Here is a 16,584-nt window from a genome sequence, read left to right as displayed (position 1 = left end):
TTCAAAACGCACAGAAAGACCAAGCACTCATAGGGGTAGGACGATAAGAAACTCTGAAAACAGTTTGGACCAGAATATGGCTGAGGTGATTCACGTAACGCTCAACATGAAGATGATCAAGGCCAGGAACAAACAAGGAGATGGAGAGGAGAGTATAAAGGACGACTACGATAGCATTGAGAGCCTCAGAGATCAACACCAGGACTATGTGGGGACAGATGAGTCCTCCAAGTCTCTGGGAACAGTAAGAAGTCAGCAGCCGGACCCTGTGAGCCCCCCTCAGTGGCCGATCAGGGCTGTGGTGGTGCTTCTGGTCCTGCTGTCTCTTACCCTGCTGGCTGGACTGCTTCGGTTTGCGGTGCAACACAAGACCATAAGCATGGGCAGAGACGCGGAGCAACTTCTCCAAAGGCTGAAGAATGTGACAGAGCAACACAAGACCGTAAGCATGGAGGTGGAGGAACTTCTCCAATGGCTGATGATTGCGATAGAGCAGAGAGAATCACTGCTTTGCAAACAGGAATGTTCAGGTAATTGGACTAAGTTTGGTTGCAAGTGTTACTTTATTTCCAATGAGATGGAATCCTGGAATAAGAGCAGGGAGCTCTGCGGTTCCGTCGGAGCAGATCTTGTGGTTGTAGACAGTGAAGAGGAGATGGACTTCATTAACATCGAGGGCAAGTCCTACTGGTTCGGAGCGACAGATGAGGCCAGTGAGGGGTTGTGGAGATGGGTTGATGGGACCGTCCTGTCAGCGGATAACCCCTACTGGTTCAGCGGGCATCGTGATGGTGGCAAGGACATGAACTGCTTAATGAGGGTCTGGGAGGAGAACACACATAAATGGACAGATGAGAGCTGTGAAGAAAGTAACTATGCGCTTTGTGAATACAGTATAATTCAATGAAATGATCAATGAAAACATTTGTGACTTTTTTTTTAATCTTAATGCCAACAAACGTTCAATGTTATGTTTCGTAATTGTTAAGTTCTGCCATTCGATAAGAACTGTGATTGGCTGCAAGGTGTTATCTCATTACAATTAGAGGACATGAAGACTTCACTGGTCACTGCAGGAGCTGTACATAGATGCTGTTCTAGTTACTTTATTTTTTCAATGTTTACACAATTGCTCTTGGTTTTGGAGGCTGAGGTTAGGAGGTAAAGAGCCGTAAGGTATTGGCTGGTTCCCAGTTGCTGTAAACCACACTAGCTCTCTATCTAGACTGAATTTTCTGCCTTTGTGTTAGCCCCTCAGCTAATAATTTTTCTGTTGAAATGTATCTTTACTTTGTCACCAAGTAGTGTGATCAAAACAAAAAACTTTTGTATCAATTATCTAGTGGTTCTACGGTGTTCAGAGGAACAGTAGACTTGTTTCTGAATCAGCTTGTAGGTCTGCAATTAGCTTTGCGTTACTTTGTAAACACTTTTGAAGGTACATATTCATCTATGCATTCGCGCACATAAAGTCATTTGTAAATTGGTTTGAATCTGTAAATGGAGTGTCCATTCAGCTGTGTTTCCTGTCGTGAATTTGACCTTTATTAAAGAAACTCTTGATTCATATGTTTTGCTGATATTTTATTAATTGGATTTCGTTTGGACATGGTCCCTGTGAATAGACATTGTTCAGAGGGGCAATGATATTGATATTTAATTTACTTTTAGGACCTAATAAAAAATGGTTTAGTCTTTTAATCCGATCCTGGGTCACTCAACTAGTGCCAGGGTTCAAATCCTTCTGGTGCCGCCACTGCATAGAACAGGGGCATCTTAAATCAAATTCTTCAGTCACTCATGTATCTGTAATTATTGTAATTCCATTATTGTTATTGACGCATTGGACAAAGCATCCGCGAAATTATCTACAAATCAATTCCTGTTACTTCTGCAATCTTTTCTCTATATACATGTTCCTTATCTGTCATGCATTCATAACCACTCTCTCACAAATGGGCAGTCGGCTCCACTGTGGAAATGTTACTTTATTTTACCCATGAACTAAGGCTCAAATGTGAATTAGAAGAATGTCTTGATGTGTATTTTTGTCCTTGTGATGTTGATCAAACAATCAACCTTACAGTTATGACCATAAGTGATGCACTCTACATACCATTTAGACAACAGGATGTATCCAACCATACAAAGGGACTTTTGCAAGCACAGGTAGCAGGTAGCATCTCGTCAAAATTCTTCCTGTTGATCAAAATAGAAATAAGACTGACATGCTGGCATAGAAAACGCACAGAAAGAACAAGCACTCATAGGGGTTGGACGATAAGATAAACTCTGAAAACAGTTTGGACCAGAATATGGTTGAGATGATTTATGCCACGCCCAACATGATAACCACTGCCAGGTATACACAAGGAGAGAGAGAGGAGAGGATAGTTGAGATCTACGCTACCAGTGAGAGCCTCGGAGATCAACACCAGGACTATGTAGGGGCAGAGGAGTCCTCCAATACTCTGGGAACAGTAAGAAGTCAGCAGCCGGACCCTGTGAGCTGAATAATTTGACAGAGCAGAAAGACTCACTGCTTTGTGACTATCCAAGTGGTTGGGATAAGTTTGGTTGTTAATGTTACCTTTTTCCCAATGTGCTGGAATCTTGGAATAAGAGAAGGGAGTTCTGTGTATCCCAAGGAGCAGATCTGTTGATTGTGAAACATGGACGGTAAAGAAGAGATGGACTTCTTTAGCAGGTACATCTGGCTCGGAGCGACAAATTAGGCCAGTGAAGGGTTGTGGAGATGGGTTGATGGGACCGTCCTGTCAGCGGATAACCCCTCCTGGAGAAAAGGGAAACCTGATGGTGGCAAGGGCAAGAACTGCTTAAGGAGTTACTACTAGGAGGACACCAAACATAAATGGACAGATGCGAGCTCTGATGCCGGAAACCGGGGGCTTTGTGAACATAATGAGATAAAATGACGGATGAAAATATTTCGTTGTGACTATTTTTTATATACCAACAGACATTGGTTGTTTTGTTTCACACTTGGGTTCTGCCATTCGATAAGAGCTGTGATTGACTGCAAGGTGTTATCTTCTTAAAAGGAGATGACATGAAGACTTCACTGGTCACTGCAGGAGCTGAACATAGATGCTGTACTTGTTACTTTTTTTTTCAATGTTTCCATAGTTGCTCTTGGTGTTGGAGGCTGAGGTTAGGCGGTAAAGAGTCGTGACTTTCATTAGCTGGTGGTTTGCCATTTGCTGCAAACCACACTAGCTCTCTTCTATCTAGGGCTGCCTTTGCCTTCGTCCTCTCAGCTAATTATTTCATTATTTTTTTCTGCTGTATGTATCTTGACTTTGGTACTATGTAGTGTGATCACTAAACTTGTGTATCAATTATTACAAGTTGTGTAAAGCAATAAAGTTGTCGATTGTTGTCGATTACACGTTTTGTCGTCCTTGAAAAAGTTATTTAAGCGATGCGGTGTGAAAGCTGGGGTAGGCAATTTATTTTAGAAGCATCTTTTGGCTATATTCTTTAGAATGTTGAAGCCCTATACTAAGCTCATCCAATCATTTTATTCGGGCCAAATGAAATGATTGGATAGCTTACATGTCCGTTTACCTACCTTGTAGGAAGGGCGCAGATCTGCTTTGTAACTTAGGGGGAGTCGTTTCTGGAGGGGACAATAATATCAGCGACGTATATCAAATGATCTGCTGTAACAGACACAGCAACTAATAGTATGCAAGGGTTCATACTACTGAACAGATTACATAGGGGGGGGGGGGGTCATGTTTGTGGGAACAATTTCAAAAGTGGAATAGAGTTCGATCCCCAATGTCCGCAGCCTAGCTTGACTTTTGATTAATCCATCTCTTATAGGGCCCTTATTTGACCACCAGGTGAGAGTGTGATCAGCCATTTCAAGCCGCTTCAAAATCGCCCCTACTCTGTGACAGTGACATCACAAGTGGGAGTGTCCACCTAGATGTTAAAAAAGATAAGCCTAACTATTGGTTAAGTCCACAGAGTAGACCGCCCTATGAACTGATGAGATTTTTTAAACGGATTGTAATGGCTAATACACTCACACCTGGTTGTAAAATAGGGCCCCTTTTATCGACCTAAACGAAATTGAAATAAAAGTTTATGTTCCAGGTCCAAGTTCCTGTCACCATTTACATTTTATCCGTCCCGCGTGTATCAAAGCCCACGCCGCCCTCCTCCAGACGGATCCACAGCGCCCCCGGGGGCTGTTGAGGTCAGTCTTGGTACAGCAGCCTGGGGGGGCCCGGGGCGCACGGCCTTGTGGTCCGCGTTCCCACAGACCCACAACGGCTCTTCCTCCTACGGCCGGCTCTGTAACAAAAGAGCACCGCGAGGAAGAGGAGGAGCGCGAGCATAAGGAGGCAGAACACCAGCAAGGCGGTCGCCATGGCCGCCATCCGGTCACCGCCGCCTTCGCCCGGTCGTGACGCAGTAGTCAACGGCGACGTCTGATGAGGAGGGTTGCATCCAGGGGGGTGGGAGCGGGTGACGGAGGAGTTTGGGGAGGTGGTGCAGTCTGCGGGGGTGGATGCTCCAGGAGCGGGGGTCGTGGGGGGGTCTGCGGCCCAAAAGTCGGGGTCTGCACCCAGCGCCCCCACCCCGGTAAAACGCCGGGCTCACCCCGCCGTCCGCGCTGCTCATCTCCGCCCACATCTGCCGGATGCGGTCTCCGTGGCAACGCCCCCCGCCGCGCTCCCGGCACCGCTCCGTTGCCGGCGACAGCACAGACTGCGGTCGTACCACGACACCACGATCGACCCGGGGACCATGGCGACCACGGCGAGCTGGCGGCTGTCGAAGAACGCCGAGAGCGTTGCTCAGCAGGAGCTCCACCAGGAGGCGCCGGCGGAGCTCCCAGGCCAGGCTGCGGCGCACCGTGGCGGTGAAGCGGTGGCAGGGTTTGGCGTCCGGGCGGCGGAGGTCCACGCTGATGACCACCCGGTCGCCGAGGCCCTCCCGGTCGCGGGCCACCAGGACCAGCAGCTGCGAGTCATCCTTCATGTACTCTACTGTGTCGTGGCTCATCGGAGACAATGACACATACACACTGGTTGTCTCTCTGAGGGTCTGTGCCTGCTTTGAGAAGATCGACTGACTGAAGAGTGACAGTTGGAACTGTGCGGTTCCAGCCTGTTTTCCAGCATGAGTGTCGAGAAAATGGATGAAAAGATGCTTTTTGTTGTCTGCGGAAGTAGGGTGTAGTACAGGGGTGTACATCCACCTCCATTCACGCTCTCCTTCCCCAGAGAGGTTCCACACAGAGCCAGCAGGGGCTTGAGACTCAGTAGTGTGGAAGTGGAGGCGATGGTGTTCTGTATTTGAACAGCAGAGGGTGATATAGGATCAAATTCACCGCTCACTACTGTTGAAACCTCAAAGTTTAGGGCCATATTGGACTCTGATAGGGTAGCAGCAAGGGTTTGAGTCACCCTGGCAGAATGTGGACCAGGTTTCTCTGTGTTTAAGAAATCCATTGTTGAATGCAAGCTGAACTCTATTCCTGGGGATAGCATGGGGGTGTTGAGGTTGAGTACTGTTGAGGACGGTCTGAGATCTTTGCTCTCTAGCAGATGTGGATCACTGTCATGCACATGTTTTCAAGGGAGTCTGATCATCCATCAGGTTTTCCATGTCTGTTAACAGGACTGGCACGACCTGTGAAATCTGTGGAAATCTCTCCGTTTTGTTTCAGGGACGGGTATGTTGTTGACTTGAAGGTACCTCAGGCTATCTCGAGAGAGTTCTGTGCCAGATAGGGAATGTTTCCAATCCATTTGCGACAGAGACTCCGTTAATCCCCCGACATCGGTCAACAGAGCCGTCATCCATGTTTGAAACCGTGACCGTGGCAACGACGACATCATCATGATTGGGGTCGATTCTCCGGGTAACGATGAAGGCCTCCTGCTGTGGCTGTCTAGCTCTGCTGAAGTAACCCTGTTCAGAGGTCAAAGGTCGCATGGGCGCGCTTATAGGCATCGACGTCTGAAACGGCGAGGAAGGCCGCGGATCAATATCTCGGTGCGATGTCGCACCAGAGCGCACGATGACGTCATTTCCGGTGTGAGTCCATCTCGGGGTGTCGTCTGCGAGAGTCGGCCTGTGAGCGTCTGAGTCAGGGAGGAATCTCGACTCGTCGGCGACTGGGTGAACTTGGCAGCGTAGGTGGTATCCTCCAAGCTTCTGGGACCTGAAAGACACAACAAACAAGAGTTAATACAACCCCTCATTAATGTAATCCCATTATGATGCTGGTACCAAACAGACCACCTTTAGAATCTATACCGCCCCCTCTTTTTTGACAATTGACCCCCCCACATCCATCCCCCCCACAAGATTGAAGACTTTGAGAACTCCCCATTCATGCAGATGTGCAATGCAATTCAAACTCATTTGCATTTTCTTGCAGCCATGTCTTTCTGATTTAGTTGCAAATTGTGATATCTTACCTAACTCTACTCTCCTAAAGCTGCTGATTCACTGTGCCGCACTGGCTATGTCTTAAGCCAACCAGAAGCTTTTTACATTCCTTAATCACCATCTGCCTAACTCATCTATTTGATTGGGCATTTTTCACGCTAAATAAAAGATTACCCTTAAAATATGGCCCAGGCAATTATGCTATGAGGCCAACGACATACAAAAAAAGCTAATGTAGAAAAGCTTCGCCTCGCATTCTTTGTCATTCGTTACCTTTTCTCTCCCGGCCTTAGAATGGACGTTCACGAAAACGGGAAGGCCTCCAGAGGATCTCAGCACACCCTCACACCAGCAGCCACCGCCGCCATGTTACCGTGGTAACCCTGGACCACGCCCTCCACGGAGGCGGAGGACTCGGTGGATGTCGGAAGCGCTCTCCTCCCGACGTCGTTTTCCCACAGGGGCACTTGGATACTAACCCAACAGACTGAGCTCAGACGTCGGGCCGTCTCCGTTTTTTTTATGCATACTATTGTATTTCAATTCAAAGTTCTTTCTTTTGTAGATATGCCGATCACACAAAGTGTGAGCAATGAAGTTGCCAGAAGATGATGCGTTTTGTCATCGGGAGAACTAATTGAAGCGATGCCGTATTAAGGCTGGGGTAGGCAACAAAGCATATTTTGGCTATATTCTTTACAACCCAACAGCGATACATAAATCGAATGCTCAGACAAAATAAATAGCTAAAAATGGGGCATCTTTGGATGTTGCAGGCCTATACTAAGCTTGTTCAATCATTTCATTCGGGACAAATGGAATTATTGAATGCTTACTTGCCCGTCTCCCTACCTGGTAGGTAGCCTGGTAGCTAGAGATGGATTTATGGGAAAACGCGCTTATAGGCATCGACGTCTGAAACAACGAGGAAGGACGCGGATCAATATCTCGGTGTGATGTCGCACCAGAGGGCACCGATGATGTCATTTCCTGTGGGAGTCAATCTCGGTGTGTCGCCTGCGAGTGTCGGCCTGTGAGCATCCGAGTCAAATCTCGAGTCGCTGGAGACTGGGCGAACTTGGCAGCGTAGGTGACATCCCCCAAGCTCCTGGGACCTGAAAGATACAACAAACAAGAGTGAATACAACCCCACAATAATGTAATCCTATTATGATGCCGGTGACAAACAGACCAACTTCAGAAATTATACACCCCACCCCCCCTTTTTTGGCACTTGACCCCCCCCCCCACATCGATCCCCCCCACAAGATTAAAGATTTTGAGAACTCCCCATTCATGCAGTGGGCAATGCAATTCAAACTCATTTACATCTTCTTGCAGCCATGTCTTTCTGATCTAGCTGGAGTATTGAGAAAGCTATATTAATTATAATTTTAGAATCAAATAATTACAGTAATATCATTATTATATCTACCATCTTCTATAACAACTACTATTAATAATATTTGTATTATCCTCCTTGCGTAATAAATATTCCTATCACTATTATTGTTATAGTCTTGGTATTATTGTATCATAACCATCGGCTTTCGTATTTTCATAAATACATTAATAAAATTAGCAGAAACACACCAAAGCTAGCGTGCGTTCGATGTAAGGACGGTATTGTCCACATTCTCCCACTCTGACTCCCATTCATCAAACAACACCACCCCTCCACACACAGACCACCACAGACCACCACAGACCACCACAGACCACCACACACTATGAATCACCTCTGGGTTTCCCCCAATCAGGACTCGGTTGACCACACAGCTAGTTAGTTTGTCATACACAATCCTGTCACACACAACGAGAGTAATCTTAATTATGCCATCGTACATACATCGCACGTGATGTTGCTGTACAAGTACTATTATCGTGTTATTACTGTAGTATTAGTTGTTTATCAACATAGATGAGTAAAGGGACAGAGAGCCAATGCTATGACTGATGGCCACATGGTCACTTTGTCATACAGAACCCTGTCACACACACCGAGAGAATCATTGTAATTATGCCATTGCACATACATTGCACATGACTGATGTTGTTGCTGTACGAGTATTCGTGTCATTAGTTGCATTTTAACATATATAAATAAAAGGGAAAGACAACTACAGAGTGAAAATGTTGGTCACATGGTTAGATAGTCATACAGAACTTGTATAGATTGAGTTCACATGACATGAACTCAATAATGCATTAATCTGACTCATGTCACCATTGGATTACATTACATACATCGCTCCTATACACTCTAAACAGCTCTCCCATCAGTCGTCCATCCCTTCCGACCACCGTTACATAACCCCCATTATCACCCGCCTCTATTCATCCTTTACCATCCAGCTGCGGGGAAAACATCCATTCAGACGCCGCCACGCTCGAGTCACTCGGACATATGACTTCTTGGATGCACACAAAGCCGCCCCCCCCCCACCCCCCCACCCCCGCACGCAGCCCCCCGGAACAATCACCTATAGTCATATAGAGGATCAGACGAGTCACAAGACCTACCCAGTATGTGGGGGGGGCGTCTGAGTCACCGAGCCCGGTGCTGTAGCCCGACCAGGGCAGGCTGGCCGGCGAGGGGGGCTCTTTTGAACAGCGGCGGCAAGTCAGCCCGCTAACAAGCGCTGCTCTGTCGCCACAGCCGCCGCCGCCGCTGCCACCATGTGTCACTGGTGGAGCCGGGGACTGTTGTTGTTGTGGTTGAGAAAGAGAGGAGCGAGAGTCACTGCTGGTCCGAGAGTTCTCGGACAGCTCTGGGTGGAAGGTGGTCCGTGGCGTGGACGTGCTTTTGGACGGTGAAGTAGGGAAGGGTTCGGAGGCTGAAGAGGAGGGGTTTGTAGAATCTGGCGCTGGGCTACGGTCGCTGACCCTGGCGGGTTCCAGGTGGAGAGAAGGCATTGGGGTCGTACTAATCAAGGGGGGTGATGAGGAGCTCAGGGTTGTATCCCAGGCTTGAGGGTTCAGCATATGTATTCTCTGAGACCGTCTTTATGTTCCTGAGGCTTGGTTGTAGATCCGCCACGGCAGATGCAGCTGACACGCTCACAGATTCATACGATACAGCGGACATTGAAACGTCAAGCTCTGAAGAGCTGTTTGTTGGACTGTATGACATTTCCATGAAGACAGGGGCCTGCAAGGTTGAAGTAACTGTTATTTGCTGGTTGAGGAAGGTATCTGATTGCTTGTCAACGGGTGAAGAATCGTCTGTTTGATAGCGAAATGATAAACGGAGGTTTTGGTTGCGAGGGACGGACTGGAGCTCACTACATTTTTTTGATTCAATGGCAGAAAACGCAACAAACTTGTTAGTGGGGGGGTCAGGGATAAAGGGGTGAGTGTCGAGGTGAGGACTCAACGAATGCTCGGGATACGTCAAACGGGACTGTGGCGATTGTGAGAACCCTTCGCTACTCTCATCCACATCCATCGAGGTCCTTCCTCCATGCAGCGGTAACCCTGGAATGTGAGGGGTCAAATGACACCTGACCCCACGCTGAGGAGAGGAATGCACAGAATCCTCCACGGTGCGCGTTGGGGGTCGAGACAGCCGGGGGGGGGGGGTGGAGGAGGGACAGCCAGGAGGGGTGGAGGAGAGAAAGGTGTGGGCGTATATCTAGGCCCCGCCAACGACCTCTTCACAGATCACCCTCCATCCCACAACGGGCGCGTCCACCATCTCCCCTACTAACCCCGTCTCCGTTCCATGTTCACGCTCCCTGGCCAAATCCGACCCCCCTTCCGCCCCTCCGGATCCCGCCCTCCAGAGAACCCAGAGGGCCGGTTCCACCACCCCCTGCGGTTCATCTTCAGTACCGAAGGACGAGCGGTGGGTCCAAGGGGGGCCGCCTCGCCGGCAGACCTTGAGGTTCCTCCGTCAGAGATCCAGTGGTATCTTTGCGGAGAACAGGTGGAGGTAATGGGCCACGGTGCTGATCAGAGCCGACCGCTGGCTGCCTCCCAGGGAAGCAGGAGGGCACTGGAAGGATAGACCGGCCCGGACGGACGGCTCATCTGCAGATCGATGTTGCCTGGCATGGGATGAAAAAAACATTACAGGAGAAGAACAGCTGGGTTTGTATTAAAAAGGAACCCAAGAGTGGATTAAGGCACATGTCATTAGGGAGCATGTAGTCTTAGGCCTCGCGCTCAAGGTGGCCTACAGGTTAGCCTGCTGATGTTGGGGATTGAACCCAGTAATGTTTGGCTTAGTTGAACACCATAGTTGCTAAACCATCACCACCATTCATGTGTCTTAAACTGTATTGTTTAGGATTTGCAGATGAAACTGCCAATGGTGACATCGACATGGTCCCCGGGTAAAAGAAACGATGACATGGTACACCCCACAGGCTTCTGAAATCCATCCAGTGGGGCCACAGAGCTCCTCCAGCCTCCAAGGATAACTGCCAATTACAAAATGGAGGATAACCCAATCTTGAAGATCGATCGACTTGAATCGTTTCAAATGTCTATCCGTTAAGAAGTCACTTCTCTGCGATGTACTATCTTTGAGACCAGTAGCCTTGTGTGTTTGTATATATTTGTTATTTATTTTAGTTCAACGATTACCAACCAAGCAAGGTTACAGTAATACAAAAGCCGGACCATGAAAGGTTTAAGCAAACCCGCATACAATTAAAAAGGCATTTCTCAGAGCCTGCTCTGGCCCGTTTGTTTCTAGTTGCTTGTTTGGTGTCAGGGTAAATTGGACAATTGCTTGTTGTGAAAGGTGTGCAGTTGATTGAGTTGGCAGGTGGTGGTTGGTATATATGTATTTTATTGTTTGTAGTTTATTGATGCTACTTTGGTATACGTTGTTGAGTCGTTTTTATCAATAAAGTTAAAACGTTTCTGGATTGAAGTCCTTGGCAGCTGAAGTGGAAGACGACTGCAAGTGTCGCCTGATACTTCGGCAGCCATGGCACCATCTTAAACAAATCTTCCTTGGTTCCCGTGACAACCAACGTCAACACACCACCCCACTCACATGGTAACTCCACACGCTCCCCCGGGGAGCAGGAAGAGGAAGGAGCAGGAGAACAGAAGGGAGTTTCAAAATAAAAGCATCGCCGGCGTGGGCGGAGGAGCGGTTTGGGAATGTGGCGAGGGGAGATAACCGAGGACACATTAATGGTGGCCGGACCCCCGCCATGCATCTGCAACGCATTCCCCCACAGCAGCAGGAGCCCGAGGGCAGGGCCAGGGGTCAGCCTTTGATGGCAGCGTCCTGTGGCCATGGCTACAATGTCCTCCAATGTGACGGCACGAGGAACGGAATTTGTCAGTTGAACTTCAATTCCGATCGGTGCCCTTGCATTTTTTTTTCTTCATCACATTTTTTTGCTGAATCATGCTTGGGTTGAGGTTGGTATACGTCTGATACTTAAAATTATATGTACTATATTTATCTTTGAACACATTTGAGGTGTTAAGCCGAGTTGTTCCAGGTGGTGTATCTTGTTAGGTATGCGACTTGAAGGCCAAGAATAGACGCAGGCTATTTGACCGGCCCTGGTATTACTGGAAGAAATAAATAGATTGTGGTAGATTGTAGATTTATAGACACTAATGTTGAACCGTGACTAAGCACTTCTTTCACCCAAACTTCCTCAGCCTTGCTGTAGCTAATGTATGGGTGCATGTGTGGGTTCATTTTTCCATCAACCAAGTGAGCAGAATGAAACCATATGTGACAGGCGGAGGGAAGCCATTCATGTTGACCTTTCAGTCTGGGCACTCAAATGGTATTTTCACTAGAAAGCAGTTCAACGTCCTCGCAGAAAATGAAGAATCAAGCATTCCAACCACATGATCCCTTGATGACGTTCAACCCTATACAAACTGATCTTTTAGAAAAGGCAAAAAAAAACATAATATACCTGGTTGCCATGTTAACATAACAAACAAAGGAATTCCAAGTAAATCATGAACGGAAATCCACTCAAACCAATCTCCTCGGAAAGCAGCTGCTGCTCTTGACAAACACAGAACTCGACGTACTGCATGGTGACACCAAACCAGAACCTAATACTGCTGGAAGTGAGGTGTGTGTGTGGGGTTACACAAGCAGGCTGGGTAACCAGAGATCCAACCATTACCTCTGGTGACGCAATCCACACAGTGCAACCATGCATCATATAAGTACGCTGTAGTGTGTGTGTGTCTGTGTGTGTGTGTGTGTGTGTCATCAAGCAAGAAATGCAAATTTGTGGATGTATGCTCATTCATAATATGAATTAAATTCTTTATATACTGTAATAAATGACTTCTCCGTTTCATATGATAGTGAACTTAGAGTTTGATTGAATTATTTTAATAAATACATAGCCTAGTCATATACTGAAGTAAAAACTTTTTATCAGCGTATAACATATCTTAGACTCTTGGTAAGAGTAAATATAGAAAATACTGACTCGCCCAACTCTGACGGCTGTGTGTGAAAGACACCAACTTTACTTGTATCAATGTGTGACGTGATGTCGTGGACTAAAACTATTTGATAAATCAGTAATTTCTCAAATAGTCTTGATGCATTGACCACTTAAGAAAAAAAAGATGAAAATAGGGACAGAAAGGGGCATGGAAGTGGTTTAGACTTGATGAGGCTCATCGCTCACTACCACCCAAGCATTGGATTGCAACAGGAAGCAAGCTTTTTACAAAGCAAAGGCGCAAATCAATGAATCCCTTTATAGAGAGGATTAGGGCATCAAGAAGAACTTCCTCCCACCTCATTAAACAAATTGGGTTCCAAACATCTTGGGAGACTGTCATATATTTAGCGTCTGACCCTCGATGCGTGCCACCACGGCTCTAGTCCTAGTGTCGAGTTGAAAACACGTGGCAACTGCGAGTTAAAAACTCCTGCGACAGAAAACCGTTTATCCCTGTGTCGCCAACTTGGGTTCGAGAAAAGTCCAAGAAAAGAAAGAAGGGAGCCAACATCCAGAAAGGATCAAGGGAGCTATAAGCATCCTATACCTTCACTCGGTCTGTGGGTTCAAATCCCACAGGGGCAGAAGAAGCACTCACACTAACAAGGAGCTAATCAGAGTAAACAAGAAGGCCTACCGCAGCTGTCATAGGGTTACATGCCATCAAAGGAGGCGGGGGGGAGATAAGGATCCCCAAGTGAATCTCCGCTCTATACTCAGAGAGGATTGAGCTGGATTCAAACAGAAAGGAGCCGCTTTGAAGGTTCAGAATCCACAGAGCTTTGGGAAGTTGACGAAAGTCGCCAGCATGTAAACATCCAGCCCCACCGTTAGCACGAATGCTATAAGGACGCTAACAATCAAACAGGGCTTGGACGTCAGAATGCATTATGGGATTTTTTTGAGAGGTCTCAAGAGAGTTTGGGTGCTTTCAAATTTCAAATTGTAAATGAGGGAAACCTCAATGCCCTATGAGTGTAAATAAAGGTTTGAAATTAAATGAAATATACCATAAAATTTGCCTCAGAGAATAATTGCCTAAGACATATGTTTAGGTTCATCTTGTCTTGTGTAAAAATGCCTATGTCAAATAAATGACTTAGGCAGATAGTGATAATGGAATGTAAAAAGCACTCTGATATAGCCAGTGAGACATAGTGATTCAGCAGTGTCATGGGAGTAGAGTTAGGTTAGATATCACAATTTGGCCAAAATATGACTCAGGCAATTATGCTATGAGGCTCAGAATAAGCTAGGTTATTATAAATGGTTTGGCCAAGTCTCACATGAGAAGTGCTGTGACCTTTTTTCCCCATCACAAATCACTCCACGATTACTTACTAAACAATCACCAAAAAAATCCCTAGAAATATAATAGCTAACATTCCAGTGCTGCTATGATCTCAAAATGGCGTCGGCCATTGTAATGTTGTCGCGATGCACAACGATGTCTTTGGGGTTGAAGTGCTGAATAAGAAATTGTGTTTGTTTAAACAAAGGCAAAATAAACAAAAACTTTGTATTGTCAAGGTTGCAGCGGGATTATCTACAGTATGATAGAAGCTTTTGTCTAACATCGAGTTTACCATCACGGCATTGGGGCCGTCGGCGATGAATAAGACCGTGTGTTTGTGAAAATGTGGGGAGACGTTGTGGTCTTTGAGTGAGTGGTGGTGAATCATCTCCAGATGGGCCAGCAGGTTAGCTGAGCTTGCACTGGGAGTCCAGACACTGGGAACCCAAACACTGGGAATACAGACACCAAAACCAGCAGGAGCACAGAGGTCGGTTAACCCGTTGGATTCAACAAAACTTGCATTTATATAGCTCTTTATACACTATTTTCTAAGCGTCTATTTTCTATTTCTGTGCTTATTTCAATTGGGTCCAAAGTTGTTGATGTTATAGAAAGTGGGTGAGGAATGGTATGTTGTGGCTATTGAGTTGATCCACATAGTAGTGAATTACAAGTCAAGAAAAGGCAAATATTCCGACTTAATACATTAAGAGTGCCGAAGAGGCCGTATTATGACACAAAGGCAGTGGTGACACACACACACACACACACACACACACACACACACACACACACACACACACACACACACACACACACACACACACACACACACACACACACACACACACACACACACACACGCTGATTATTTTGGAATGATGTAAAACAACAAAAAATAGATGAGATCGGATATAGGCCGTGTTGTTACCAGCCTCAGACCACTAAAGCATTCATTATAAACGTGCATTTAAAGTTGATACTCTGGACGTTTCTGAAGCAAATTTCGCATCAACGCGGGAAATTGAAATCGTCTTTATTTAATTATAATATGGCTTATTCGGAAGGTAACAGAACAACAGTTGTATTTTCTAGTCGTGGATGATGGTGTTTTTGGAATGTAATCCTTATTAGGCCATACCAATATGAGTTCGAGTGCAACAAAGTGAAACAGAACACAGGTAGAGTGGAACAAAAAGTGCAACAAAACAGGGAGAGAGATTCAACAAACAGGTCAAGTCGGGGGTGTTACTCACACGTGAACAAACATTTCCAACCCTTTCACGGACCACGTTGTACCGTGGACCCCCTGGCGCGACCAGTCGTGGCTGAGGCCGGGAATATTACAAATATCTGTCATTAGGCAGCTGACTTTAGTGTTAATCACAATTATCAAACGATCGTTGACAAAGCGCTTCCTGAATGTTTTTTTCAAAATAAAATGTTTTTTGGGGTCGCTGGTATGCTTAAAAATCGTCGCTTGTAATGTAGGCCTGTCATATTCACTTCACTTTTAACATATAGTCTAAGAGTTTTCAAATACTGTTTTACTTTTATGCAAGACGTGTCTCTTTGTGCTGAAATGTTATCGGTCCCATGACATACCACCAGGTGTGGTGTGATTAGCAGTTACAAGCCGTTTGGAAATCTGCCCCTTATGACATTACTGGTGGGCGTGTACAACTAGATGTGTGACGGATAGATGGTGGCATGTCATGATGGGACAAACAAATTGCCACAACTCATTTTGGTTGTAAAGTTTATTTCCCTGCAAGGTAAGAAGCACGTCTACAAAAAACTGTACAAATAGATATTTTCTAGTCCAAGTCTGCTCACATGATTGCTTAAATGCACACTATTTTTAATACAAAGTATAGGATACATTCAGCTAGCTCCTCTATGGCCATGGACTCAGTGCTCATTAATATCAACTATGTAACAGAACTGAAATCATTTTGACCCACCGCATTCTATTCCATATTTGAAGCTTCAGGTAATCTAAATTATTGGGTATAACGGGATATAATATGCATATAAATGCATACGTTACATATTTCATGAATGCAGACAAATTAGCAGATATTATGTGGTTATTTTGTTATGTATAACACTGGCTCATCTTCGTGTGAAATGCAATTGGGTGGGCTGGTATATAAAAAAAGGGTGTACATGTATGAAGAAATTATAACATTCTGGTAGTAGCCGTAAGCACAAACACTTACAGTTATCAAGATGTCTCACAATAAAATGTGATTTAAAATACCACAGCTTTGTCTGAAACGTGATACAGACAAAATGCCCTTACATTTGCATCACCCAAATGGGTGCTACATACTGGTGGTGGTTAGTGAGGTCCCCCCCCCCCCCCTTCACTGTAGGCGTCTTTGAGTGTCTAGA

The 16,584-nt window shown here is 46.0% G+C and overlaps 1 long non-coding RNA gene across 1 annotated transcript; it reads right to left on the bottom strand.

The window, feature by feature from the left end:
• On the bottom strand, window positions 1-16,494 carry LOC115532245 (uncharacterized). Its single transcript, XR_003974002.1, has 7 exons — window positions 15,444-16,494; window positions 8,959-10,484; window positions 6,709-7,550; window positions 2,591-6,205; window positions 2,411-2,509; window positions 2,117-2,199; window positions 1-822 (listed from the first exon to the last, which is right to left on the bottom strand). It is a non-coding gene; the product is annotated as an uncharacterized LOC115532245 (long non-coding RNA).
• Window positions 16,495-16,584: the final 90 nt, after the last annotated feature.

Source organism: Gadus morhua, chromosome 19, assembly GCF_902167405.1.
Source record: "Gadus morhua chromosome 19, gadMor3.0, whole genome shotgun sequence".
In the NCBI taxonomy this organism is placed as follows: domain Eukaryota; kingdom Metazoa; phylum Chordata; class Actinopteri; order Gadiformes; family Gadidae; genus Gadus; species Gadus morhua.
Note: the sequence above shows the minus strand (reverse complement) of the source record. Positions and strands in the feature narration are given on the sequence as shown.